At 45.4% G+C, this 25,150-nt stretch overlaps 1 protein-coding gene across 4 annotated transcripts in view; it reads left to right on the plus strand.

Annotated features, from left to right (window-relative positions):
* The window catches only part of NCOA3 (nuclear receptor coactivator 3), a 447,618-nt gene that overhangs the window by 217,868 nt on the left and 204,600 nt on the right, over nt 1-25,150 (plus strand). For 3 of the 4 annotated variants that reach the window (XM_068263089.1, XM_068263090.1, XM_068263091.1), the window contains 2 exons: nt 5,211-5,294; nt 13,417-13,499. The gene's annotated coding sequence lies outside the window, so the exon portion shown is untranslated. Of the gene's footprint in view, nt 1-5,210; nt 5,295-13,416; nt 13,500-14,465; nt 14,634-25,150 lie in introns of those variants that run through there. The other variant, XM_068263088.1, reaches the window with a different exon arrangement.

Below are 25,150 nucleotides of genomic sequence, written 5' to 3' on the forward strand. Positions count from 1 at the left end.
CGGCGGCCACTTCCGGTTTGGCCGTCACCGGCCGACAGGCTGTGAACGCGGCTGATTATCCGCGTCCCCGGACGCAATAGCGCCCTCTATAATGCTATTGCGTCCGGGGACGCGGATAATCAGCCGCGTTCACAGCCTGTCGGCCGGTGACGGCCAAACCGGAAGTGGCCGCCGGCGAGACCAGGCGCATCGGAGGGACACGGCGAGGGCACCGTTCAGCTGCAGGGGGCTGAGGGGAGCCCCAGGTGAGTAAAAGTCATTTTTTTTTACATGACTTAAGTATTCCTTTATAACGCTGCTTTGTGTCAAATCCTGATTTTTTTTTTCCCTGGGACTTTTGGCGTCCATCCCGCTCATCCATGCAAAAACGCAGATGTTAGACCCCTTGAGTTCATAGAAGATTTTTTTGTCACAAGGTAGCGGAAAATTGATTTTTTTTTTTTTCACAGTGTCATTTTCCACTAACTTGTGACAAAAAATAAAATCTTCTATGAACTCACCATACACCTAACGGAATACCTTGGGGTGTCTTTTCTAAAATGGGGTCACTTGTGGGGTTCCTATACTGCCCTGGCATTTTAGGGGCCCAAAACCGTGAGGATTAGTCTAGAAACCAAATGCCTCAAAATGACCTGTGAAATCCTACGGCTGGTTTCACAGTAGGACGTTGCGTTTTAGGGGACGTTATGGTCGCATAACGTGCCCCTAACGCAACGCCTGGTGCTCTCTGATGTGGACGTCAGAGTGAGCCGCGTTGTGCAGCTCACTCTGGCGTCCGTGATGCGTACTCTTGGATGCATGCGGCATCACGTGGTCCCGCCCGGCCAATTGCCGCACAGAGCGGCCGATCCAGGAAGTAAACACTGCACGTCGCTGAGTGCAGTGAATATTGATTAGCCATGTGCCTGGCCGCTCTCCGCTCCTCCCCAACATTACTGAGCATGTGCAAGCAGTCTAACGCAGTTCTGCCACTTATAGAGTACTGCATACAGTACGTTGTCTTATGGCGCAGCGTTACTAAGTAACGCAACGTGGGCACTGTGAACAGCCCATTGATTTTTCATTACTGTGTGGTGAGGTGCGTTACAGGCTGCTCTAATGTGCGCCTGTACCGTCCCACTGTGAAACCAGCCTAAAGGTACTCATAGGACTTTGGGCCCCTTAGCGCAGTTAGGGTGCAAATAAGTGTCACACGTGGTATCGCCGTACTCAGGAGAAGTAGTATAATGTGTTTTGGGGTGTATTTTTACACATACCCATGCTGGGTGGGAGAAATATCTCTGTAAATCACAATTTTTAGGGTTTTTTTTACACACTATTGTCCATTTACAGAGATATTTCTCCCATCCAGCATGGGTATGTGTAAAAGTACACCCCAAAACACATTATACTACTTCTTCTGAGTACGGCGATACCACATGTGTGACACTTTTTTGCAGCCTAGGTGCGCTAAGGGGCTCAACGTCCAATGAGTACCTTTAGGATTTCACAGGCCATTTTGAGGCATTTGGTGTCTTAACTAAACAGCCGGCGAGTTGACTTCATGGTTGGGCGGAGCCTAATGCCGGCGGATGCACGCGCATCTATGTGCACGATCCCCGGCAATTCAGTCCCCCAGGAGCCGCCGCCGATCGGCGTTACGCGGTCCTAGGCGTGCCACTTTGCTGCTGCCCATAGGTAGTGGGCGGTCGGCAAGTGGTTAAGTAAGACCACAACAATACAACCTCCACTCACTGCAGTGAAAAAAGGAAATGGGAGGGTCCCGAAAAAGTTTGCAAAATTAATAAATACACTTGACGCTTTTTTTTTACTGTGTATCTTTATGGAGAGGGGGCTACTCCCATTTTCAAATCAGCTTTCGTCTGAATTTACTATTTACTGGTGCAACATTGATCCTTACCTTAAACATTTTTAAAGTAAACCTGTAGGGGAAAAAAGTGCCCTTGGGGGTACTTTCCTTGGGAGGGGGAAGTCTCTGGGTCTTAATGAGGCTTCCCCATCTCCCTCCGCCAGCCTGATCCAGAGCTGGCAGACCGGAGCAGAAGCGGACAATAATATTTACTTTTGCCTGCCTGCGCAGTAGCAGCTCTCAGCTCGGGCTTTCACAAAAATAGCTGAGCCTGATTGTGTCTGGCTATATACGATGTAACCTTAGCATGCGCACACGCCAACAAGAGTCCGATGAGATCTTCTGGACTCGTAGTGCAGGATCCCCACTACTGTGGAGGATGGGAGAAGCCACTTTAGGATCCAGAGGCTTTTTCCCGTGGAAAGTACCCCTGGGGGAACTCTTTTCTTACAGGTACACTTGAGACCAGTTTTACATAGACTTCCATGTTTTCCGTCGCCACGGAAGTACGATGGTAATACGATGTTGCCTTCAGAAACGTCTGGCGCAACACGACGCGGTTAGTGTACCGGGCCCTATACTTTCTTTTTTGTGTTATGTTACCCTTTCTGCACGCAGGGTAATGCAACAGCAAAGTGCCCTAGTGTAAAAGGGATTTGAAAGAACACAGAAACAGAATTTTTTGTCAACATGGATTGTTCTTTCTGACTAGCCTTTAGCTTTAACCTGCTTAGTGTTCCTCAGCTCGTCCAGAGACGCCAGAAGGTGCCGCTCAGTCCCTGGTGGGCGGATTTTATTTTTTTAAAAACGCAGCAAGCACTTTGCTTGCTGCGTGTTGTAGACGATCGCCGCCGATGCGTTGCTATCCGCCGCGTAACGAGCGCCCCCAGACCCTGTGCGCTGCCTGGCCAATCAGTGCCAAGCAGCGCTGAGGGGTGGATCGGGACTTCTTATGACGTCATTCCGGCCGTCGCTATGGCGACGGGGGAAGCCCTGACGGAGATCCCGTTCAGAACAAGATCTCCTGAAAGCCATCATCGCCGGCGGCGATCGGAAGGGTGGGTGGGGTTCCGCTGGGAGGGGGGTATCGTGTAGCTAGCGCTAGGCTAGCTGCATGATTAAAAAAAAAATTAAGTTTACAAAACCATGCGCAGCCGCAGCCGTGCGGCTGCGCATTATCAGAACGCCAGAGAGGTTAAAGGGAATCTGAGGTAAGAGCCATATGGTGGTTGCCATATTTCTTTCGTTTATAACAATACCAATAGGCTGGCAGTCCTACTGATCTTTCTGGCATCAATAGTGTGTGAAGCATACACCTGAGGCAAGTATGTGGCTAATCAAGTCAGACTTCAATCTGCATGCTTGTTAAAGGGCTAAATGTATCAGAGGCAGAGGATAAGCAGGGCTATTTGCATTGTTCAAGGGCCCGTTTCCACTGCTGCGGAAATTGGGCTGAATCCGCAGAGTTTCTCCACAAGCAAATCACGCGGGGAAACTCTGCCATAGGGGATAATGCTGCCGCCGTCCGAATCACCCGCTTAGCGATTCAGCCGTCATTGCAGCATTTTTTCATGCGGGAGGCAGCGAATCCCATAGCCGTGCATGGCACAGCTTCTGGGATACGTCTGCATACTCAGACTAGGAAGTGCCACTGCGAGTCTCGCACAGAATCTGTTCTCAAGTGTACAGGCTTATTAGACAATTTACAGGTTAGATGGTTTCTAGATACCCTTGGGCTGTTCTGTTGCATTTTAAAATAGAAGACTAAAGCAAACAATAGAAGAAACTGGTAAACTTTATTTTTGTAGCTGCTAAGTAAACAATTGCCAGATCCTGGAAAACTCATTTTATTTCTTTTGAGTTTAGACAAGGGTCTTGGTGTACATGATGCAGGAACAGTTAGCTAGCATTTTTGAAGACAAATGGGCTCAATTAGATAAGGTTTTGGAGTAGGGATGGTCAGTGAGATGAAAATAATTTTGTATGCAAATTTATGCAGCTTGAAAATTTTACCTCAGCAGGATTTCAGAAGTTTTTTTCAAGCTGCATGCATTTGCATACAAAATTTGCATAATGCTGCATCAACTCGAAATTATTTGCATCTCATTGACGATCCCTAGTATGGAACTCATGGCATAGGATTGGGGACAACGAGGGAGTAGTCTTCTTTCTTCTTTGGATTTCTACAACCAGTTCTCAGAGTCTGAAATCTGCTAAAGCCGTAGCTAGGGATGTCCTGATCCTGGGAGGAAGTCCCATATTTTAGTCAATGTATGGTACATCTTTGCATAGGACCAGGAAGGCTCTGGGAAAGGATCCAAAGCCTCCCCACAGCCAGGCAACTGATATTGTTTAAAGGAAATATGGCAGTCTCCATATCCCTCTCACTTCAGTTGTCCTTTAAGGTTAATGGGTACCTCAGATGGTGTAAGAGGAAGAAATTATACATACCTGGGGCTTCCTCCAGCTCCCTACAGGCTGATCGGTCTCTCGCCGTCCTTCTGCACTGACTGGATCCTCTGCAATTTGCCCCAGAAAATCCTCCAGTCGGGTCCAGTCCTGCCGTGCACACTCCCCCGTCGTGCTCTCGTAGCTGGCAGGGCAGCGTACTGCGCCTGCGAATGCTCTTGGCCACGGATGTGTGGTCAGGCCGCGCATGCACAGCATGCTCCAGACCAGAGGACTTTCCGGGGCAAATTGTGGAGGATCCAGGTGGCGCAGAAGGATGTTGAGAGACCGCGATCGTGGCTAGCAGTCTAATCACAGAGCAGAGCTCCGTGAACCGGCAGGGAACGACCGCGCTTGCGCGTGTGCGTTCCCTGCTAAACTGCAGCTCCAGGACTTGACACCAATTGACGCTAGGCGGTCCTGGGGCTGTCGCCGCGGTCAAGCCCATTGGCGTGACGCGGTCGTTAAGTAGTTAATAAATACATTGTACCTGTAATACCTTTTCCTGCATCTGTTGCATGACAACGTTAAACATTTTACTTTACTTTATATTCATCCTGGGTGAATATTCATCTTAATGAAGTCGAGTGAGGCCACAGTGTGACCTCACTTCTGCCCTTCTTTTTTTTTTTTCATCAGCAAATGACTGAAATGTTTTGTATACTGTACATTCCAGTGAAAATGGCATGAAAAAATTGTATGAAAAGAGGCAACACTGAAAAATATACTTCCTAATTGACATTGGTCACTAAATGACTAGCAGGTTCAAACCAGTATATTCTCCTACATGTGCAACTAATATTTATTGGGGTTGCACTAATATACATTTATAATCAATGTTATTATTTTTTTTTTTAAGCAGTGCTTTAGTTTACTTTAAGCATATGTCTTAAAATTTGGTGTGCTATTTCAGATAAAGCCATCTGTTGCCAGGTAGTCTGAGCCTTCAGTCTTTAACCGATGGAAAGTCCATGGCAAAGACCACCTAAATGAAAAGGTTTGTACGTTGAACACCATATTTTCTCTTTTATATTCTGTCCTTGTGTGTTTTAGGGCTAATGTGGCGCACTCAGAGACTTATCCCAGTCATGATTGGCCATTAAAGGAGCACCCATTGGTACTATAAAAATGTGACCATTTTTAGATCATGCAGTACCTATGGCCAGTTTCAAGATGCTAGCAGACACATAAAAAGCTCAGACATTCTGACAATTTTTAATTTCAGCATTGTATTTATTATAGTTTGTATGAAACTTAACATTTCAATTTGCAAGAATCAACATTATTCAAGGGTTCATAGGGTACGTACAACAGTAGCTGCATTTGTAAGTACAGTATATGCCCGCTTTTAAAATATCATTATTTTTGTAGATAAAGCGACCATCACAATTTTTTTTTTTGTGCTATTAGTTATTTATATTTGAATGGATATCTGGACCTTTTCTATGGCTTATCTAGGGCTGTCAAGTTGGTTTTTTTTGTTTGTTTCTTCTTATTTGGGGCATCATAATCTGAATTTTCACATTCATATTTTTGTATCAATTCAATTATTTGGTTGTAAAAAAAAAAAATCTTTACTTTTCCATTTGGAACAAAGACACTTGTTTTTCTTTGATTTACCCCTCTGCTCCTCAGAGTAAAATGTTCAAGCAAACCTGAACTGAAAGTAAACTTATGAGATTTGATGTGTAGGATTGATGGTAAACAAACATTAGTAACAAAGAACCTCTTCAATGAAGTAAGGTGTGTTTGTACTTGTGGCAGCAATACATGGCCAAGTGTCTACACCTCACCACGTCTAAAGCCCAATCTACACGATACGATTCTTTGTGCGATTCGATTACGATTCTATTTACGATCCGATTAAATCCAACATGTCTGATCGGGATTCAATTCGATTTGCCATTGTTTTGCAATGGCAAATCGAATTGAATCAAATCGAATCCCGATCGGACATGTCGGATTTAATCGGATCGTCAATAGAATCGTAATCAAATCGCACAAAGAATCGTATCGTGTAGATTGGGCTTAACAGACTAGCTGTCTTATTTTGGATCTCAGGTAGTTCCTTCATGTCTCCACACTTTCCTCTTGCCATTACTCTGATACAGGTCAAAGGACAAATAAAGTGAGAAGCATGTGGAGGCTGCCATATGTATTTCATTTTAAGCAATACCAGTTGCCTTGCCACTAATCTTGTCAGATCTGACAAAAATGTCAGAAGCACCTGATCTGCTGCATGCTTGTTCAGGGTCTATAGCTAAAAGTATTAGAGGCAGGGGATCAGCAGGATAGCCAGGCAACTGGTTTTGCTTAAAAGGAAATATTTATGTAAGCTTCCATGTCCCTCTCATTTCAGTTGTCCTATAATCTTGGTTTCGCCTGTCAAGATTACTTTTTCTCCCCCAGAATTCTGCAGGTTCTTTTAATGCAAACCTGTGATTTGAAAGGGGGGTGGAAACATTTGAAAAAATACCTCAGTAGTGGGAAGCGTGTGGAGTCTGGATGATCCAGAGGCTTCCCAGATTCTCTTTGAATCTAGACCTAATTTGTCTGGCCACACTCCTGGCTATGTATGAGCACATCTGGGCAGGTGACAGTAAGGCCCATGCTTGCCCAGTAGAACGAGGCACACGTGCATGACTGGCTTTGTTCTACTGGCCATACAATGGATCTTATATATCCATGCCAGATGTGCTTGCAGGCCCGTTTTTAGGGCCGTGCGGGCGCCCTGGGCGCTGAAGGAGTGTGGGCGCTGTAATGGAGGGGGGAGTCAGCTGCGGGGAGGGAAGCCCGACCTCTTCCTCTCTGCGGGCCTCCCTCCGTGGTCCCCCCTCCGAGTGGGATTGCAGGGAAGCGCTGTGTAGGGAGGGCAACTCACCTCCCTGGTTCCAATCGCCGCCGGTCTCCTCTTCTGTCTTCTCCTCACAGCCGCTGATACACACGCTGCTTCCGGCTAAACAGGAAGCAGCGTGTGTATCAGCGGCTATGAAGAGAAGACAGAACAGGAGACAGGCGGCGGTTCGAACTAGGGAGGTGAGTTGCGCTCTGTACACAGCGCTTCCCTGCAGTCACACTCGGAGGGGGAAGCACGGAGGGTGGCCCGTGGAGAGGAAGGGAGGGAGAGGTCGGGTTGCCCTCTCCGCGGCTGACTCCCCCCTCCATACTGGGGGGCAGCTACCTATCTAACCTATACTGGGGGGCACCTACCTAATCTAACCACACTGGGGGGGCACCTACCTAATCTAACCTATACTGGGGGCCACCTACCTAATCTATCCACACTGGGGGGGACCTACCTAATCTAACCTATACTGGGGGGGGGGCACCTACCTAATCTAACCTATACTAGGGGGCACCTACCTAATCTAACCTATACTGAAGGGCCCCTACCTATCTAACCTGTATTGGGGGCACCTACCTACCTAGCCAATACTGGTGGCAACTATACTGGCTACCTATATTGGAGGCACCCACCTAACTAACCTATAGTGGGGGCACCTACCTATCTAACCTATGCTGGGGGCAACTATTCTGACTCCCTGTATTAGAGGCACCCACCTAGCTAACCTGTACCGGGGGCACCTGCCTATCTAACCTATACTGGGGGCACCTATACCGGCTACCTATACTGGAGGCACCTACCTGGCTAACCTATACTGGGGCCAACTATACTGGGGCACCTATGCCTGGCTACCTATACTATGCCTGGCTACCTATACTGGGGGAACCTATAGCTGGCTACCTATACTGAGTGCAACTAGACCTGGCTAACCTACACTGCGGGCATGTATACCTGGCACCGCGGGGGGGGGGGGGGGGGCACCCTCGCCCTGGGTGCATTTTAGCCTAGAAACTGCCCTGTGTGCTTGTACCGTGTGGGAGTGTGACCACAAGAAACCTATCCAAGCTGTTGTCAAATATATTTAGAGTTCTGGTCGATTTCAGCGATCGATTGATTCTATGGAATCGATCAATCAGAAATCAATTTTATCAATCGATTGTTTTGTGTCCGATTTCGATCGATTTGATCTATCTGACAGGATCGAAAATCTAGGTCAGTCTGCTGATGGCCCATAGAGTTGCATTGGATCTAATGGTCCAATAAGGCATTTAGATCGATTTCCAATAGATAAAATCTATTGGAAATCTGTTCCTAGTGTGTGGCACACATCAGATAGATTTCTGTCAGATTCGACTTGACAGGCATCTGACAGAAATTTATCGGATGGTCAAATCTGCTGCAAATATGTAAGTATATGGCCACGTTAAATCTGTATGATCATGAATAGGAAGCCAGTTTGTGTATATATTTCTTTGAAAGCTCTGTATATATTATATTTGCCAATATATATTTTGCTTAGGAATGTGAGGTTTCTGATTACTATGGCCTCAATTCACGGAGCTTTATCAAACGTTTGATAATTTACCTCATGGGTAAAATCGAATTTTGAATTCACTAAGGTGTTATATATTTATCGAATGTTTTACCGATAAAACGTTCAATAAATATATAACACCTTAGTGAATTCAAAATTAGATTTTACACATGAAGTAAATTATCAAACGTTTGATAAAGTGTTTGATAAAGCTCCGTGAATTGAGGCCAATGTTTTTATATAATTTTTGACAATACCAATAGGGAGTACTTGGATGTATCTAATCTTTACAGCATTTTTTCTGCCAGCCCATGGTGACAATGAGGGACAACTACATGTTTGGAGATAATGTATTTTTATTTGAGTTAATTATATTTATATCTGCTTCCTTACTTATGAAACAGACATGCCAATGGATTCTGTGGTAAAGAAATGCTGAAGTGGGAGAAAAAGTTAGCTACCTCATTTTTAAAGGACTACTGTAACGAGAGGTATATGGAGGCTGCCATGTTTATTTCCTTTTAAGCAATACCAGTTGCCTGGCTGGCCTCCTGATCCTCTGCCTCTAATACTTTGAGCCACTGACCCTGAACAAGCATGCAGCAGATCAGGTGTTTCTGACATTGTCAGATCTGACAAGATTAGCTGCATACTTGTTTCTGGTGTGATTCAGGCGTTAGTGCAGCCAAATAGATCAGGGCTGCCAGGCAACTGGTATTGTTTAAAAGGAAATACATATGGAAACCGCCATATTCTTCTTACTTCAGTTGTCCTTTAAAGCGGTATTGTCACCATAAAAATCAAATTTCAACAGCAACTGGTCTGAGTGTATTACGGTAAGTGATAAAGATGCTAATCCTGCATTCAAAACTTGCAAAAAGTTTTCTGCTGTTATGGTTTGGAGTTATCACATACTTTATGAGCACTGGCTCTAGTGACAAAGAGTTGAATGCTGGGAGTTCTTTTTATCTATAATATATTCCTCCTCTTCCATTTATTTCCCTGCCTAGCTTTCTTATCTGAAACAGCTCTGCTCACTTGTGTTTACAAGCAAGGCTGAGGTGACTCAGTGATTGGAGGATAAGACAATGTAGTTCCTAGTATACACCTCAGTGGGAGTGTCTGAAGACTCTGGGAGGAGGGCAGCTAATGAATACACAATGAGCAAGAGAAGGGAGGGGGGAAACAAGAGTCAGGGAGGATATGATGTCAGCATTAGCTTGGCAAGATGGCCACTGCCTAGAATAGGATTTCTGCTTTTCCTTTATAAAATTCACAGGAATCATTATGTGGATAGCACAATACATCTGTTATGCAAGTAGACGTAGTATTTATCTACTTATATATGTGTTTTTTTATTTCTAGGTTAGCATGGGTGTCACTTGTTCTTTAAGAAGCCTCTAGATACTCCAGAGGCTTCCGGGATCCTAAAGGGAAAGCACTGTGAGCAGTTTAACTTACCTGGGCTTCTTTCAGCCCCCTGTAATCCTTCTTGTCCCTTGCTGTTCCATTCAGCAACTGTACCCCTCCAAAAGCTGGCTGGCTAAGCCACTTGTGGACTACTGCACATGGGCAGCCCCGCGTCTCCGTGATTGGGTTCCTGTAGCTTTCGGCGCCTGCTAAGTTGCAATTTTTACAAACTGCGCAAGTGTTGAATGCTTCCGCAGCCTGGGGCCACACATGTAGCTTTGAGAGAGGACAGATGCTGAATAGAAGCAGCAAGAGACCAGTAGGAATACAGGGGGCTGGAAGAAGCCCCAGGTAAGTTAAAATGGGTACATTACTTTCACTTTAGGTCCCCCTTTAAAGCACACCTGAAGTGAGAGGCTGATATCTATTTCCTTTAACCTCCCTGGCGGTAAGCCCGAGCTGAGCTCGGGCTATGCCGCGCAGGAGGATTTCTCAGGGTCTGCTGGGGCGATTCGCCCCATTCAAAGTGCTGTGCGCGCAGCCAGCACTTTGCTAGCCGCGCGCACAGCTCGATCGCCGCCCGCACGCAGTGGCTGAAGAGCCCCCCCCGCCAGAGCCCTGCGCTGCCCGGATCAATGAGTTCCGGGCAGCGCTATGGGCTGGATCGAGTGCGCATGATGTCAGGACGTCGGCTGACGTCCATGACGTCATGCCGATCTTCGCCATGGCGACAGGAGAAGCCAAACAGGGGAACGCGTTATATACGTGTTCCCCTGTTTGCTATTGATGCCGGCGACGATCGCACTAGAGGGCCACATGCGCCCTCTAGTGGTGTTTCATGTAGCTACCACTCTGGTAGCTTTACATGAAACAAACAAACAAACAAAAAAAAAAGGATTTTTGCCCATTTTCAAAAATAAATTAACCGCCAGGGAGGTTAAACTGGTTCGGGACTGCCTATAGTTAAAACTATGCTGCACTTGCGGCTGCCTAAAGGGGCCCATACTCTGGTCGATTTCTGCCATCGATATATGGCCAATTTAACCGCTCTGATCGAATCTGGTAGAAATTGATGTAGCAGGAAGCATGATGGATTGACCGATTGATTTACTCAATCAGTCCGGACGGAAAATATAGATCGATGGACCATAGCGTTGCATTGGATAAAACGGTGCAACACTGCATTTCGATCGATTTTCAATAGATTTCATTCCGAAATGTATTGGAAATTTGTTCCTTGTGTGTGGCACACATCAGATAGATTCCTGTCAGATTTGACCTGACAGGCATCTATCTGATGGACGAATCTGCTGCAAATCTATAAGTGTATAGATACCTTTAGCCTGATGCAGCATAGTTTTAATGCTGTGTACAGAAGGATCCGCAAACCAGGCAGTGGTAGAAAAAATGCTGGTATTCTTTATTCAAAAATTCCACATAGCAAAATGCAGTAAAATCACAGGGTTCAACTGACGCGTGTCGGGCTTACAATCTGCCCTTAGCCAGGAGGCTGCAATAGCAGCATAGGGGGCGATATACAGGCTGGGAACACGAACAATCACTCGCGTTCCCATGCCTGTCGGCCGGTGACGGCGAAACCGGAAGTCTTCGCCGGCAGGTGCAGAGGCATCGGAGCGGAGCTGCGAGGGCACCGATCGTCTGCTGGGGGCTGAGGGAAGCCCCAGGTGAGTTCATCTAATTTTTTTTTCTTAGCCTTTAGGTTCACTTTAAGGTCCGTACACACGCCTGATCAAAGACAACGACGGGTCCGTCGTCACCTGGGCCCGTCGTTGCCTTCTATCAGGCGTGTGTACGGACCTTAATACTAATCTTTACAAAGGCTAAGGATTTGGTTCAAAAATCATTCGACTCAGACTTCTGTTTATTGAAATAACCGATTCCAACTCTAGGTACCCAAAATTGCTCCGAAGACTCCACAGCCAAGTGGGGCTTAGTGTCCAGTGCAGGCAGGGAAAGGTCTGTTATCCCTCCATTGCCACAGCAGTGCTTAAAGAGGAGCTGTCAGCCATACTATTTGATTTTCAGAAAAAAACCCAAACATATATAACTAGATAAATACTTGCTCTACTTTCATATGTATTACACTGTCCACGTTTTGATCTTAGTGATTTTTCTACAGTAAAAAAAAAAAAAAAAAGAGAAAATCTTTCTTCACACTTCCCATTTTAACTGTGGCTATTTTGAAGCCAATCCTGATGTCATTTCCTCCCTTAGGGCCTGTTCACACAAGAGCTTTTCTAAGCGCTTTGTGGTTATAAAAGCTCTTGTTAATGTTATCCTATGTGAGTGTTCACACTGGAGCGATGAGGTTTTGTAAAAATTCCCCATAGTATTGTATTAGTAAGAGCTTTTCAAAGTCACTAGCGCTTAAAAAGCTCTTGCAGTGTGAACAAGCCCTTACTCTCCTCTGTCTGATTGTGTATGCATTGCCCACCCTTCACTATAGAAAGTGCATTGTCTCAGCATGATAAATATTGGCCAATCAGAGAGGAACAGAGGGAAACACAGGAGGGAAAGAGGCTTCAGCTAATAAGGCTGCATTAGTTAAAGAGAACCAGAGATGAAGCATCCTCTTGTATTTTACCTTATAAATCAGTGGGAACATGACAGTAAACACCTAATCTGCTCTTTGTTACATTGTTCTCTGTTTAATTTGCCTGTTATCACCTCTAAGATAAGAATCCCGACTAAGCAGTCGGTCTGGCTTTGCTACAGAATAATTATAGCTGAGACTGTGTTCTTTGCTGTCTTCAAGTCCAAGCCTGCCCCCTGCTGGCTTTGCTCAGGAATCATTATAGCTGAGTCATTATAGCAAAGCCAGACTCAATGCTCAGTCCGGGATTCTTATCTCAGCTAGATAACAGACACTTTTAGCAGTGAGGATGGAACAGAGAGCATGGTAAATGTTTTCTCTAATGTTCCCACTGATTTCTATGGTAAAATACATAAGGGTGCTTCGTCTCTGGTTCACTTTAAGTCGGAGGCAGAAATAGAGAAGCAAAAAAAGAACCCAGCATACCCTGCAACTTCCTTTGTGTGTACCAAATAAGAGTCAGGTAAACTGGGGAATAATCATTTACCAACAGGAAAATTAATAGTGAGTTTAACTTTTGGATTTCCTGGTTACCATCTTTATTACTTGTTTACCAGATAAAAATAAAGAATTAATTTGATGACCATTACACTTTAAGTTTAAGTTAGAAGTTTTTTTGCGAACAGTGGGCCTTATGTGAAGTTCTTATTAAACTAATATTACATTATAGATACATTGTAATTTATTAATCTATAAAATGTTTTTTTCTGCTCTAGGCCCAGGCATCTCTCCTGCACCAGCCGACCTCACTAGAACTACCGGTCACATGCTCAGTAACATTTGTATGCTATTTTGATGGGTATGTTGAAATGTTGGAACACTGTGAGAGGGTTCAGATATCTCTCCTGCACCAGCCGACCTGACTAGAATAGCCAGGAAGGGAGCACAGACATCTCTCATGCTCACTTCTGTGCTACCAGTACAGCAGCCAAAGATGATGGTGCACTGTTAACTACTCATACTGTGTCACCATTACTTTTGTTAGTTGGTGAAGTTATCTTGTGCCTTATCCTAAGTACAGCTGGTTGGGTGGTGGGTGGAATATGCCACTACAAAAACCCAGAAGGTGGTATCGACATCTCTGATGGTATAATTTTAGCCAAAACAGGTGTGTCACTTATCCTGCCTCCATGCCACCAATGGGGGGGTGGTTCACAACCCTCTCTTGGCTCAGTCCCCTGCAACACATCCAGTGAATTGGGCTCAGTCACTTCTACCCCCTAGCTGTGCCACAAGTCCATACAGGGACCTGGGCACAGTCACCTCACCAGCCCCTCCAACACAGCCAGTGACTTGAGCTCAGTCAGTTCTACCCCCCTGCTGTTCCACAGGTCCAGCCAGAGACCTGGGCTCAGTCACCTCACCAGCCCCTACAACACAGCCAGTGACTTGGGCTCAGTCACCTCACCAGCCCCTACAACACAGCCAGTGACTTGAGCTCAGTCAGTTCAACCCCCTGCTGTGCCTCAGGTAAATCCAAAGACCTGGGCTCCGTCCCCTCCAACACAGCCAGTGAATTGGGCTGGCTTGGCCGTGCCTGGTCAAGCCTTACCCCCTTCTGCCCCCCTCCCCCAGCTGTGCAATCGGTCCAGCCTGCACGGTCACTACTTCAGGCCCCTCCTGTGCAACCACCAGTCCAGCCAGAGAGCTGGGCTCTGTCACTTATCTGGCCCCCTCCTCCTGCAATCACTACTGGCCTTCATTGTCCCCTCTTCTTGTTGGCGGCCGCCCCTTTGCATGCTGGGGGATGTAGTCCCCGCCTACCATCGCCCGCTCTGCCTCAGACGTCTGCCTACTACGACTCCCAGGAGCCCCCGCGGGAGGACGGAACTCTTCCCTGCCCGGGGAGTGTGTGTGCCATTTAAATAAACAGCGAGGAAAATGGCGGAGAGTGCAGAGGGGGAATAAAGAGGAGAGATATACAGGCTGCTGGGTGAGTAACAGCTTTTCCCCTTTCTCTGCTGAGCTGCACGCTCCTGTACCCAGTTTTCTGGCGATAGGAACAGCTTTTTAGCACTTGTCCCTAGCTATGGAGAACTTTGCTTGTTCATTTGCGTGTTTTTTGCCAATATTTCTTTAACGTTTGTTGAGGAGTCGCGCTGAAAAATGCAAGTAATTCAGTCGACATTTCTCATGCAACTCCTGGACAGCATCCTCCAACTCGGAAGGAGTGCCCTTGGAAATACCTAGCCATACCATATGAAACGCTTAGTATTTGGCTTTTTAAATTGTGTCGTCCTCTCCAGTGGCTCTCCTCTTGACTTTTAGAAGTTAGGGTGAATAAACGCACACAATTTTGATTGGCCAATCACATACCAATTTTACCACCACCCATGTAGTAGTAGAGCTTTACAGCACAATTTATAAATATTATTTTTTTTGTCCTTGTACAGCAGCATGAAGGAAAAATTGGCCAATCATGGGTCAATCAAAATTGGATGTGTGTATTATGCTTTAGACTGTGTGGTTGAATGATGTTGTTAGTGCTTAAAATGTAATAAACCAGTGTCCTAGCTCTAAAGTTGCTGGGAATATAGAATATAAATTTTAGGATGTAGTGACAACTTTAGATGGGGACAGCAACTTTCAGCCTTGTGTAGACGTTATCTGGTGGCTGTCTTACCATTTGGGGAAGTGGCCTGGCATTGGGGGAAACTTAGTCGTTACAATCTGTCTGACACTATGTATCCTTATTGCAGCTTTCCCCACATTGGCTTCTTTGCCTGCGGCTTGACTATAGACACAGATCGTGTTCTGGATTAAATCGCCTTCTCTTCCATTATTCATTCAGTGCATCTATTTACAAATCACCCTTAACCCCTGTGTGGCTGGGCTGGCAGTAACAGCAGCTCCCTATGTCAGCCCTGTTTTATAGACTTCTAATGTGACTGTGGCTGCTTCTTTCTGCCTGGAGTACCTAGATGAGGTGTCCTTGTCTGTAATGCTGGTCTTGTGTGCTGAACAACCGCTGATGAAAATCCCATTTTCCCCACAGATTGCTACCTTTTAATTAGGATTTAGTGTCAGGGTGATTGTACTGTTGATCTGTCTCATCTCAGGTCTGGCATTAAACATGTCTTCTAGTACTGTGGCTTTATAAAGGTCTCTGATTGTGTGCTCTCTGGATAACCTAGCCTGTGCTGTGATATAATGGCTCATGTTAACTCTTTGAATGCTGGGGGGGTTGGTTGGTGGTTATGTTGTGTATCACAAGAAGCTCTCCTCTGGGGGTTGCTTAGCTTGAGCTGACCCCTTGTGTACTGAGAGCTTAGCTGAGGCATTGTTTGCAAAGTCTTGTTGGGGGGTTGGGCTGGAGGGCGGCTGGTTGTTTTACTGCAGTGCACTGACATTGGTGGCAGTACCGTACCCCACAGCTCTGTCTTGCTTTTGTGAGTTAGCAGGGAGCAAGCAGCGTTAACGCCTCCGTGACTGGTAGTGGATGCCTCACCTTCTGTCGCGCCGCTTTTCTCGTGTCAGACGTCTCTTTGAGACATTTTAATCGCTACTGGTAAAGGTTAATATGCCTCTCAAGTTCCCTCTGTGATCCCCTTGTGTGTGTCATCGCCACAAAAGCCTGAACTTTCTCTTTAAAACCGTGCGCCCCCTTGTAAAACAAATCCTTTCAAGGTTTTTTTTTTTTTTTTTGCTTTTTGAGCCGCCAATCCGCTAGCAAATGTGTTTTCTTTATGTGCGCCCACTAAGTAAAAACGCAAACAAGGAAAGCGATCTTCACCTCAATGGCTCATTCAGCGCCACCTCTGCCGCTTAGGGGTCTTAGATGTGCTGCCGAGCACGCACTGGATTCACAAGAGTGCCTCGTTAATAGAGGATCGAAGCATGGGTTCTGTTTGGCTTTCTCATTAAGCGAACAATATCCCCCTGAGCGGTGTGGCTAGCAGAGAGGGGGGACACAGCGATTGTGCTCTTTGTGTAAGCTGAGCCCTTTTTAGCAAGCAAAGTGTTACTGGACTCTCCCCAGCGTTCGAGGTTGCCTCAGGTCCTGCATTTCAATGAGCGGCAATCTGGGTTGCCATGGACCCAAATGATGAAGGGGGGGCGGGAGGCGGTGGTACAAACAGCAGAGCTTATATTCTGTTACACGCTGATGGCGTACAAGTGGCGGACGGTCTTGCATTACTGATAGCATCTTGAGGAATGTCAACAAGGCTCGAGAGGCTAAGCTGAAAATATGGAGCGATTACATGAAGCCCCCCTCGTTTTTATCAGCTTTAGCAATTGAGCTCAAATGACCGCTTGGGTCTCGGTTATTATATCATGAAAACAGATCTTCTCCCTGCTGTACATGCAGGCTTGACATTGTCTAGCTGCTGTGACTTGCAGTAGCATGACGAGCTTGAACTGGCTGCAGAGGCCACCCAAGGTTTATCTGACAGCAAGTAGTTTCCTGCCTCCTGATTGGCTGACTGACAGGAGGAAAGCAGCACCAGGGTGACAAAACCTTGGGGTAGTGACTAGTTTAGCGACAGCTGTTTATAAAGCATACAGTAAAATAAAGCAAACCTTGCAGTACTTTATTGATGCTTGTGAGTGCAGTGAGATAAAAATGAGTTTTTATACATTTTCTCTTAACAGACAGTTATTTTGGGGTTTGTTTATGGGGGAAAATAAATCCTTCAAAATTTACCTTCGGCTTGAAAGACGTTGGCATTCAAGATATTTCACCTTGCTTTTATAAGGCTTACAACTGTCAATAAATTCATCTTTCGGACCAAATTCTCCCAAAATTATTTTATTTAGTTTACGTTGATAATACCATGATAACAAAACACTCGTAAAATGTGGTGTAAAGCAGTGAGGCGTGTACATATAGCAATACCAGGAAGCCGTTGAAGATAAGCTTTGCTCACATGAGCTTAGTCTGTAGATTGTTATTTTTCATGGGAAGACCCAAAAAAGGTTATTTTAACTTTTTTGTTGTGTTTTGAAAGCAGTACATTTTATATAGTGGAAATACTTGGACATTTTAAAGTGGGATGAAACTCCACATTAACTGAACAAAATAAAATAAATCCTTAAGTAATTCTTTATTCAACTCACTCTATCTATCCTATTGTTTTTAGTGTTCACTGTCAGATTTAAGAGAAATGTGATATGGAAAAAGAAAATGTTTTCGTTTCCATCTTTACTGTTTCTCTGTGATGCCAAAAGTGACATTTCTGCCTTTTTCCTGCAGCTTAGTGTTAATTTATGCTAGGTACAAATGATATTTACTGGCAGATTATTTCCAACATGTCCAATTTGATTTCTGATCGTTTTCTGATCAATTTTCCATTCTCTCCTATTGAAAATTTATTGGAATTCAGATCGGACATGTTTGAAATAATCAGTCTGACAGTAAATCTACCTGAAAATCTCATTGTGTGTACCAGGCATTACAGCTTATTTCAATGTGTCCCAAATTCAGGAGGGGCCCCTAAAATGCACTTAAAATATAGTAGGTTCAATTAAAAATAAGGGCAGTGGTACACACATATAAAGTAGACACAGTGCTGTACATTCCGGTTCCGGTGTTCTGTATATAGACACAGAAGAGTATGTAGCAATGGGGCAAGTTGTCAAATAATATCCTTGCCCCACACTATCCTGATTTCCTACCCCAAGGTCACATACATATACAATAGAGAATATATATATATGTGTGTGTGTCTGTCTCTCAACCTTCAAGCAAGAAGTAGCGCCCTTCCCCCAGGGCCGCTCCAAACAAGAAGTAGTAGCGCCCTGCCCCCAGGGCTGGTCCAAGCAAGAAGATGAGTAGCAGTGGCTGAATAGAGTACTGGTTAAGGGCACTACCTTTGACATGGGAGGCCAGGGTTTGAATCCTGGCTAGGGTCAGTACCTATTCAGTAAGGAGTTCAAGGCAAAACTCCCTAACACTGCAGGGTTGCCTCCTGAGCGCGTCCCAGTGGCTGCAGCTCTTGAGTGCTTTGAGTCTGACAGGTGAAAAGCGCTATATAAATGTTCGGATTTTTATTAAGTATTGCCCTGCCCCCAGGGGCAGTCCTAGACTTGCCGCCGAGCCTGAGGGGGTAGCGGGCAGGAAGTGGGTATTGGGCACAGCAGCAGGGAGGGGGGTTGGACCCCCCCTCACCTGGGTCCCCCATCTGCGCTCCCCCTCAAGCTTAAGTTCAACAGCAGCCGTCGCCAGTATTAGTAAGAGGCAGTGGGCGGGGATAACTCGCCTCTTCCACGTTCCATCGTGCATTCCACTGTCGTCACGTCCTGCAATGCCGTCCACTTACAATACAGTGGGCGGTATTGCAGGAAGTGACGACAGTGGAACGCACGCTGGAACGTGGAAGAGGTGAATCATCCCCACCCGCTGCCTTTTAATAGCGGCAGCTGCTGCTGAGCTTAAGCTGGAGGGGGAGCGCACATGGGGGACCCAGGTGAGGGGGGGGGGGGGTTCTGCTGAGCTTAAGCTGGAGGGGGAGCGCACATGTGGGACCCAGGTGAGGGGGGAGGGTCCGGCTGAGCTTAAAGCTGATCTGAGATGAAAAACTAACAAGTAACTTGTCTATATATCTTATCTAAAGTTTAGATAGTTTACACAGCAAATCTAGCTGCAAACAGCTTCAATAGAATATTATTGATGATTCCTGTGATACAATGACAGCAGCCATGTTTGTAAACATTACACAGAGTCAGGTTTATCTGCATCTTGAGCAAAAAAACCTAATCTCTCCCCCCCCCCCCCCCTCCTCACTCTGTCTCTGAAATCTCTGGCTAGTAATGTCTCCCCTTCCTCCTGCCCAGACAGAGCTCCCATGAGCCCTTGCTACTGTCTGAAAGTGCCTTGGCGCTCTGAAAGCCTGTGGGCGTGGCTGCTTTAGTTTATAGGGAATTAGATTATTAAGACAAAAACAAAGTATTTGGCGTGAGGAATGCCCTATAAACCATAGGAAAAGAACACAATTATGCAATGAATAAAAGATCCACTTTAAGCTGGAGGGGGAGTGCACATGGGGGACCCAGGTGAGGGGAGGGTCCGAACCCCCCCCCCCCCCCGCCACGGTGCCTAATACCCTCTTCCTGCTCGCTACCCCCTTATGCGGCATATGCTACGCCGCGGGTCGGCTAGTAGCTTATTTAAAAAAAAAAATTAAAGAATAGCTTATTTTGCGCTGGCCACCAGGGAGCACATTTTATATTGGAGGGACAGCGCCGAGGGCGGTGGGTGCGGCATCGCAAAGCCGATTTCCAAAAGATTTCATGCTGCAATCGTTCGGTAATTCGCCTGTGGTGTAGGCAGGCAACAGTTCTCTCCGACCAGTTTGGTGTCTTGAAATTATTTTTCATTTTGTCCCTAAATTTGTTGACCAAAAGTGATCAGTATTGAATGAAGAACTAAGAGAACCTTGGACAGTCAAGCAAGAAAAGTTCAGTAGATTGTACAAATAGCTGGACTTTGAGAATTTTTCAATTGTTTAATTGAATTCAGGGTGCTTCTCACCTGTTTAAACTTACTTTGCTACAGAATTGATTTTCACTAGACTGTTGATGATGATTTTCATCAAAGTCTATCAAATGGTACCTGAACTATTGAGTGCGCTCTCTCTATTACATATAGCAGTTTCAAACTGCTCCATTCCCTCATTCCAGAATAATTTACAGCACTGACTGGGAGCAGGTCGAGCAGAAGCAACCACTGCCGTGAATGAGCGTATTTAAATCTGGCATATTTAAGTTCACAGCCCTGCATGCCCAGTAAAAGGATGCACTCTTGTGTGGAAGTAACAAGATGTGCACAAGTGCATCTGTTTACTTAGTATGCACGTTTGTGCTTTACTTTGTGTCAGCGAGTGCATTTGCATGACTGGTTTAATGCCATTGCTGTGAGCCAGACTGAAGTCGGGGAGTCAAGACTTTAGTGGGATCTTGAGCTATGGGTGCACATGTAATATTGCAGTTTTAAGTTCAGGTACTCTTTGGGTCCATTCACACTACATCAGATGTGTTACAGAATAATTCGGCATGTCAACTCACTGCTCATTCAATTCTTTGGGGCTGTTCATATCCTCGGCATTGTAATGGACAGGGCTGTGGAGTCGGTCCAAAAATACTCCGACTCCTCAGTTTAGGATTCCACCGACTCCACGACTCCGACTCCTCTAATTTGCATATTACAATTTTGTTGATTAAAAGTATGTAACATGAAATTCGTCTCATAACTGCCAACGCTTAGGAATTTTAAAAGACAACTGAAGTGAGAAGGATATGTAGACTACTATATTTATTCCCTTTAAAAAACTAGTCCTTAGTAATAGTACTTGTAAAAGGTACAAACCGGAACAAAGAACACCTATCAGGCCCTAGGCAATGTAAGTGTGGGTACATGTAAGAATGATGTGCAGGTACTCTGCAGGGGAATCAGGAGATTGTAAACAGACAACACCTCTGTGTTCAATGTGCACAGCATTCTCAGTGGATTCCCTGCAGCTCTGTGAGGAGTGCATATGTAGAGTATAGTACTACTGTGTAACAAAGTAAACCTGAGACAGATGAAATTAAAGTTTTATACATACCTAGGGCTTCCTCCAGCCGCCTTCAGGATAATCAGTCCCTCGTTGTCCTCCTCCACCACCTGGATCTTCTGCTATGAGTCCAGGTACTTGAGCCAGTCTGGCGTAGTGCGCATGAACACACTCCACCGCTAGGAGCATACTACACCTGTGCAGCACTATTGCGCAGGTGCAGAATGTTCCTGGCTGTGGGAGTGGCATGCGGCCGGACTGCGCTGACTGGCTGAATTACCAGGACTCATAGCAGAAGATCCGGGTGGTGGAGGACAGTGAGGGACTGATTAGCCTGAAGGGGGCTGGAGGAAGCCCCAGGTATGTATAAAACTTTACTTTTCATCCGTCTCAGGTACCCTTTAATTTGTAGTCACCAAACCAAATTTTAATAACATATCAAATTATTTGATTTCATCAGCAAAGGGAGTGCATACATTTGCATAAATCAGCATCAGTGCAGAATTATTTCCATCTCATTGACCATCTCTATTAGTGACACAGCTACACATCAGGCTTTATTCTTACAGCATAGATGTTATTTAGTATATATAAGAGATTCCTGTGTACGCATCATATATACAGTCACAATCAGATATGTATATCTGACCTTCAAAATACGGGGACTGCTTTATTGAAGCAGCACAAGTAACTAATTTTGATTGGTTTATTTCATTTTTGTGGACTAAGCACAGCTATTACTGTATATATACATTATTTTTAATGACTATTATCTGAGAAATAGAACATTTTATCATATTTTCTATTTTAATTACAGTTACAAATTCATTAGGAGTCGGAGTCGGTGCATTTTTTCCCGACTCCGACTCCAGGCACCCAAAATTGCCCGACTCCACGACTCCGACTCCACAGCCCTGGTAATGGATTGTGTTATTCTAACCAGGGCTGTGGAATCGGTACAAAAATCATCTGACTCAGACTCCTCAGTTTATGAAACCACAGACTCCAGGTACCCAAAATTGTTTTTAATGTAACTCCTCGACTCCGTCTCCACAGCTCTTCCAACTCCTCAGTTTATGAAACTTCCCGCTCCTACTCTGACTTCAGGTACCCCAGATTGCTCCGACGATTCAACTCCACAGCCCTGATTCTAACTCAATGCATGCAAGTTTTACTTCATATCTATGTTTAGTCTCCATTGCAGTTCAGGTGCATTATAACAGGGTTTTTCAACCTGTGGTATGCGTACCACCAGTGGTACTTTTCTGTTGGCCAGGTGGTACACACCAGGGTTGCCTGCCACTTAATTGCCCACCTACGGCATGTCTTGGTCCTGTCCTGCCTCCACAAAGTTGGGCTCACTCCTCGCTGTGAGGCCGTGCTGCATACTTCAAACTTCAGATTAGCGGAGAAGAGACTAGACGTTACTGGTCACTTCCTGTATTTGACGTAAAAGCGCTGTCACTGTGCATCGTTTGCCTGGCTATCACTTCACCGTGGCTGAGTTACCGCTGACCTGATGTCTGTGCGAGGAGCGAGCGAAGGAGAGACAAATTTTGTGGTGAGTTGTAGGCTACCTATATTGAAGCTCTGGATCATAAAGAGGTTTCCCCCTTCCTCCACGGGAGAGCGGATCAAGTGCTGGGGCTCCTTATAGATCTCCCTCTCATTTCTTGTCAGTGTGTGCGCATGCGCAGTAGTGGTGCTCCACTAGGGCTCCGGCAGAAACAGCTGTGCCTGATCGGGTCTGATCTACTGCGCAGGCACACTGGTGGTGGCAATACAAGTTGTGCAATTAGTGAAAATGTTGAAAAGCCCTGCATTATAATATGTGCAATATGCAACAGGGCAGAGTCGGAGCATTTTTGGGTACCTGGAGTTGAAGTTGGAGTCTGTGATTGCATACACCGAGGAGTCGGGAGTTGGATAATTTTTGTACAAAATCCACAGCCTTGGTAAGTATTATACTAAGGAGTCGGAGGCATTTTGGGTACCTGGAGTTGGAGTCAGTGGTTTCATAAACTAAGGAGTCTGAGTCGGAAGATTTTTGTACTCACTCCACAGCCCTGATATGCAACACGCACAGTGGGAATCCAGCCTTTTAAATAGATTTGTGCATGCTTCGCTTAAGATGAATACTCACCTTGCAATGCAGGAAGATGGATCCAGCGACAGTTCTTTCTTTGGTTTTTTTTTTTTTCCCTAACGAGCGCTCTCCGATCCATCCTCCTGGAGGTGGATATATGCCACGGCATACGACAGGCGCGAACGAGACTTCAAGCGGTCACAGTACTTTGCGCGGGAGTCGAAGGAGTTCTTAAAGATCCGATCCGTTGTAACGGTCATTATCGCCACATGTTGCTAAACGACATTCAAGTGATTGAGCGCCTGTACCCACGTTGTGAGATTGCAGAAATGATAGCTCATCGCTCAAAACCTCGCCAATAATCAGGAGAATCGGACAACTCACAAACAGCAGTTGGTTGGTACACATGCCTGGTACACACCAGGGCTGTGGAGTCCGTCCAAAAATCCTCCGACTCCTCAGTTTAGGATTTCTCCGACTCCTCGACTCCGACTCCTCTAATTTGCATATTACAATTTTGTTGATTAAAAGCATGTAACATGAAATTCGTCTCTTAACTGCCAACGCTTAGGAATTTTACAAGACAATTGAAGTGAGAAGGATATGTAGACTACTATATTTATTCCCTTTAGACTAAAACTAGTCCTTGGTAAGAGTACTTGTAAAAGGTACAAACCAGAACAAAGAACAGCTATCAGGCCCTAGGCAATGTAAGTGTGGGTACATGTAAGAATGATGTGCAGGTACTCTGCAGGGGAATGAGGAGATTGTAAACAGACAACACCTCTGTGTTCAATGTGCACAGCATTCTCAGTGGATTCCCTGCAGCTCTGTGGGGAGTGCATATGTAGAGAATAGTACTACTGTGTAACCAAGTAAACCTGAGACAGATGAAATTAAAGTTTTATACATACCTGGGCCTTCCTCCAGCCGCCTTCAGGATAATCAGTCCCTCGTTATTTTCCTCCGCCACCTGGATCTTCTGCTATGAGTCCTGGTACTTGAGCCAGTCGGGCGTAGTGCGCATGCACACACTCCGCCGCCAGAAGCATACTACACCTGTGCAGCACTACTGCGCATGTGCAGAATGTTTCTGGCTGTGGGAGCGGCATGTGGCCGGACAACGCTGCCTGGCTGAATTACCAGGGCTCATAGCAGAAGATCCGGGTGGTGGAGGACAGCGAGGGACTGATTAGCCTGAAGGGGGCTGGAGGAAGCCCCAGGTATGTATAAAACTTTACTTTTCATCCGTCTCAGTTACCCTTTAATTTGTAGTCACCAAACCAAACCAAATTTTAACATATCAAATTTATTTGATTTCATGAGCAAAGAGAGTGCATACATTTGCATAAATCAGCATCAATGCAGAATTATTTCCATCTCATTGACCATCTCTATTAGTGACACAGCTACACATCAGGCTTTATTCTTACAGCATAGATGTTATTTAGTATATATGAGATTTCTGTGTACACATCATATATACAGTCACAATCAGATATGTATATCTGACCTTAAAAATACGGGGACTGCTTTATTGAAGCAGCACAAGTAACTAATTTTGATTGGTTTATTTCATTTTTGTGGACTGAGCACAGCTATTACTGTATATATACTGTATATATACATAATTTTTAATGACTATTATCTGAGAAATAGAACATTTTATCATATTTTCTATTTTAATTAGTTACAAATTCATTAGGAGTCGGTGCATTTTTTTTCCGACTCCAGGCACCCAAAATTGCCCGACTCCACGACTCCGACTCCACAGCCCTGGTACACACAATGCAATTTTCCGTCGGATTGATGGTCAAATCAATTGTTTCCGACAGGTCCGATCAGACTTCCGATCGTTTTTCTGAATTTTTT

Source organism: Hyperolius riggenbachi, chromosome 12 (assembly GCF_040937935.1).
Source record: "Hyperolius riggenbachi isolate aHypRig1 chromosome 12, aHypRig1.pri, whole genome shotgun sequence".
Taxonomy (NCBI): domain Eukaryota; kingdom Metazoa; phylum Chordata; class Amphibia; order Anura; family Hyperoliidae; genus Hyperolius; species Hyperolius riggenbachi.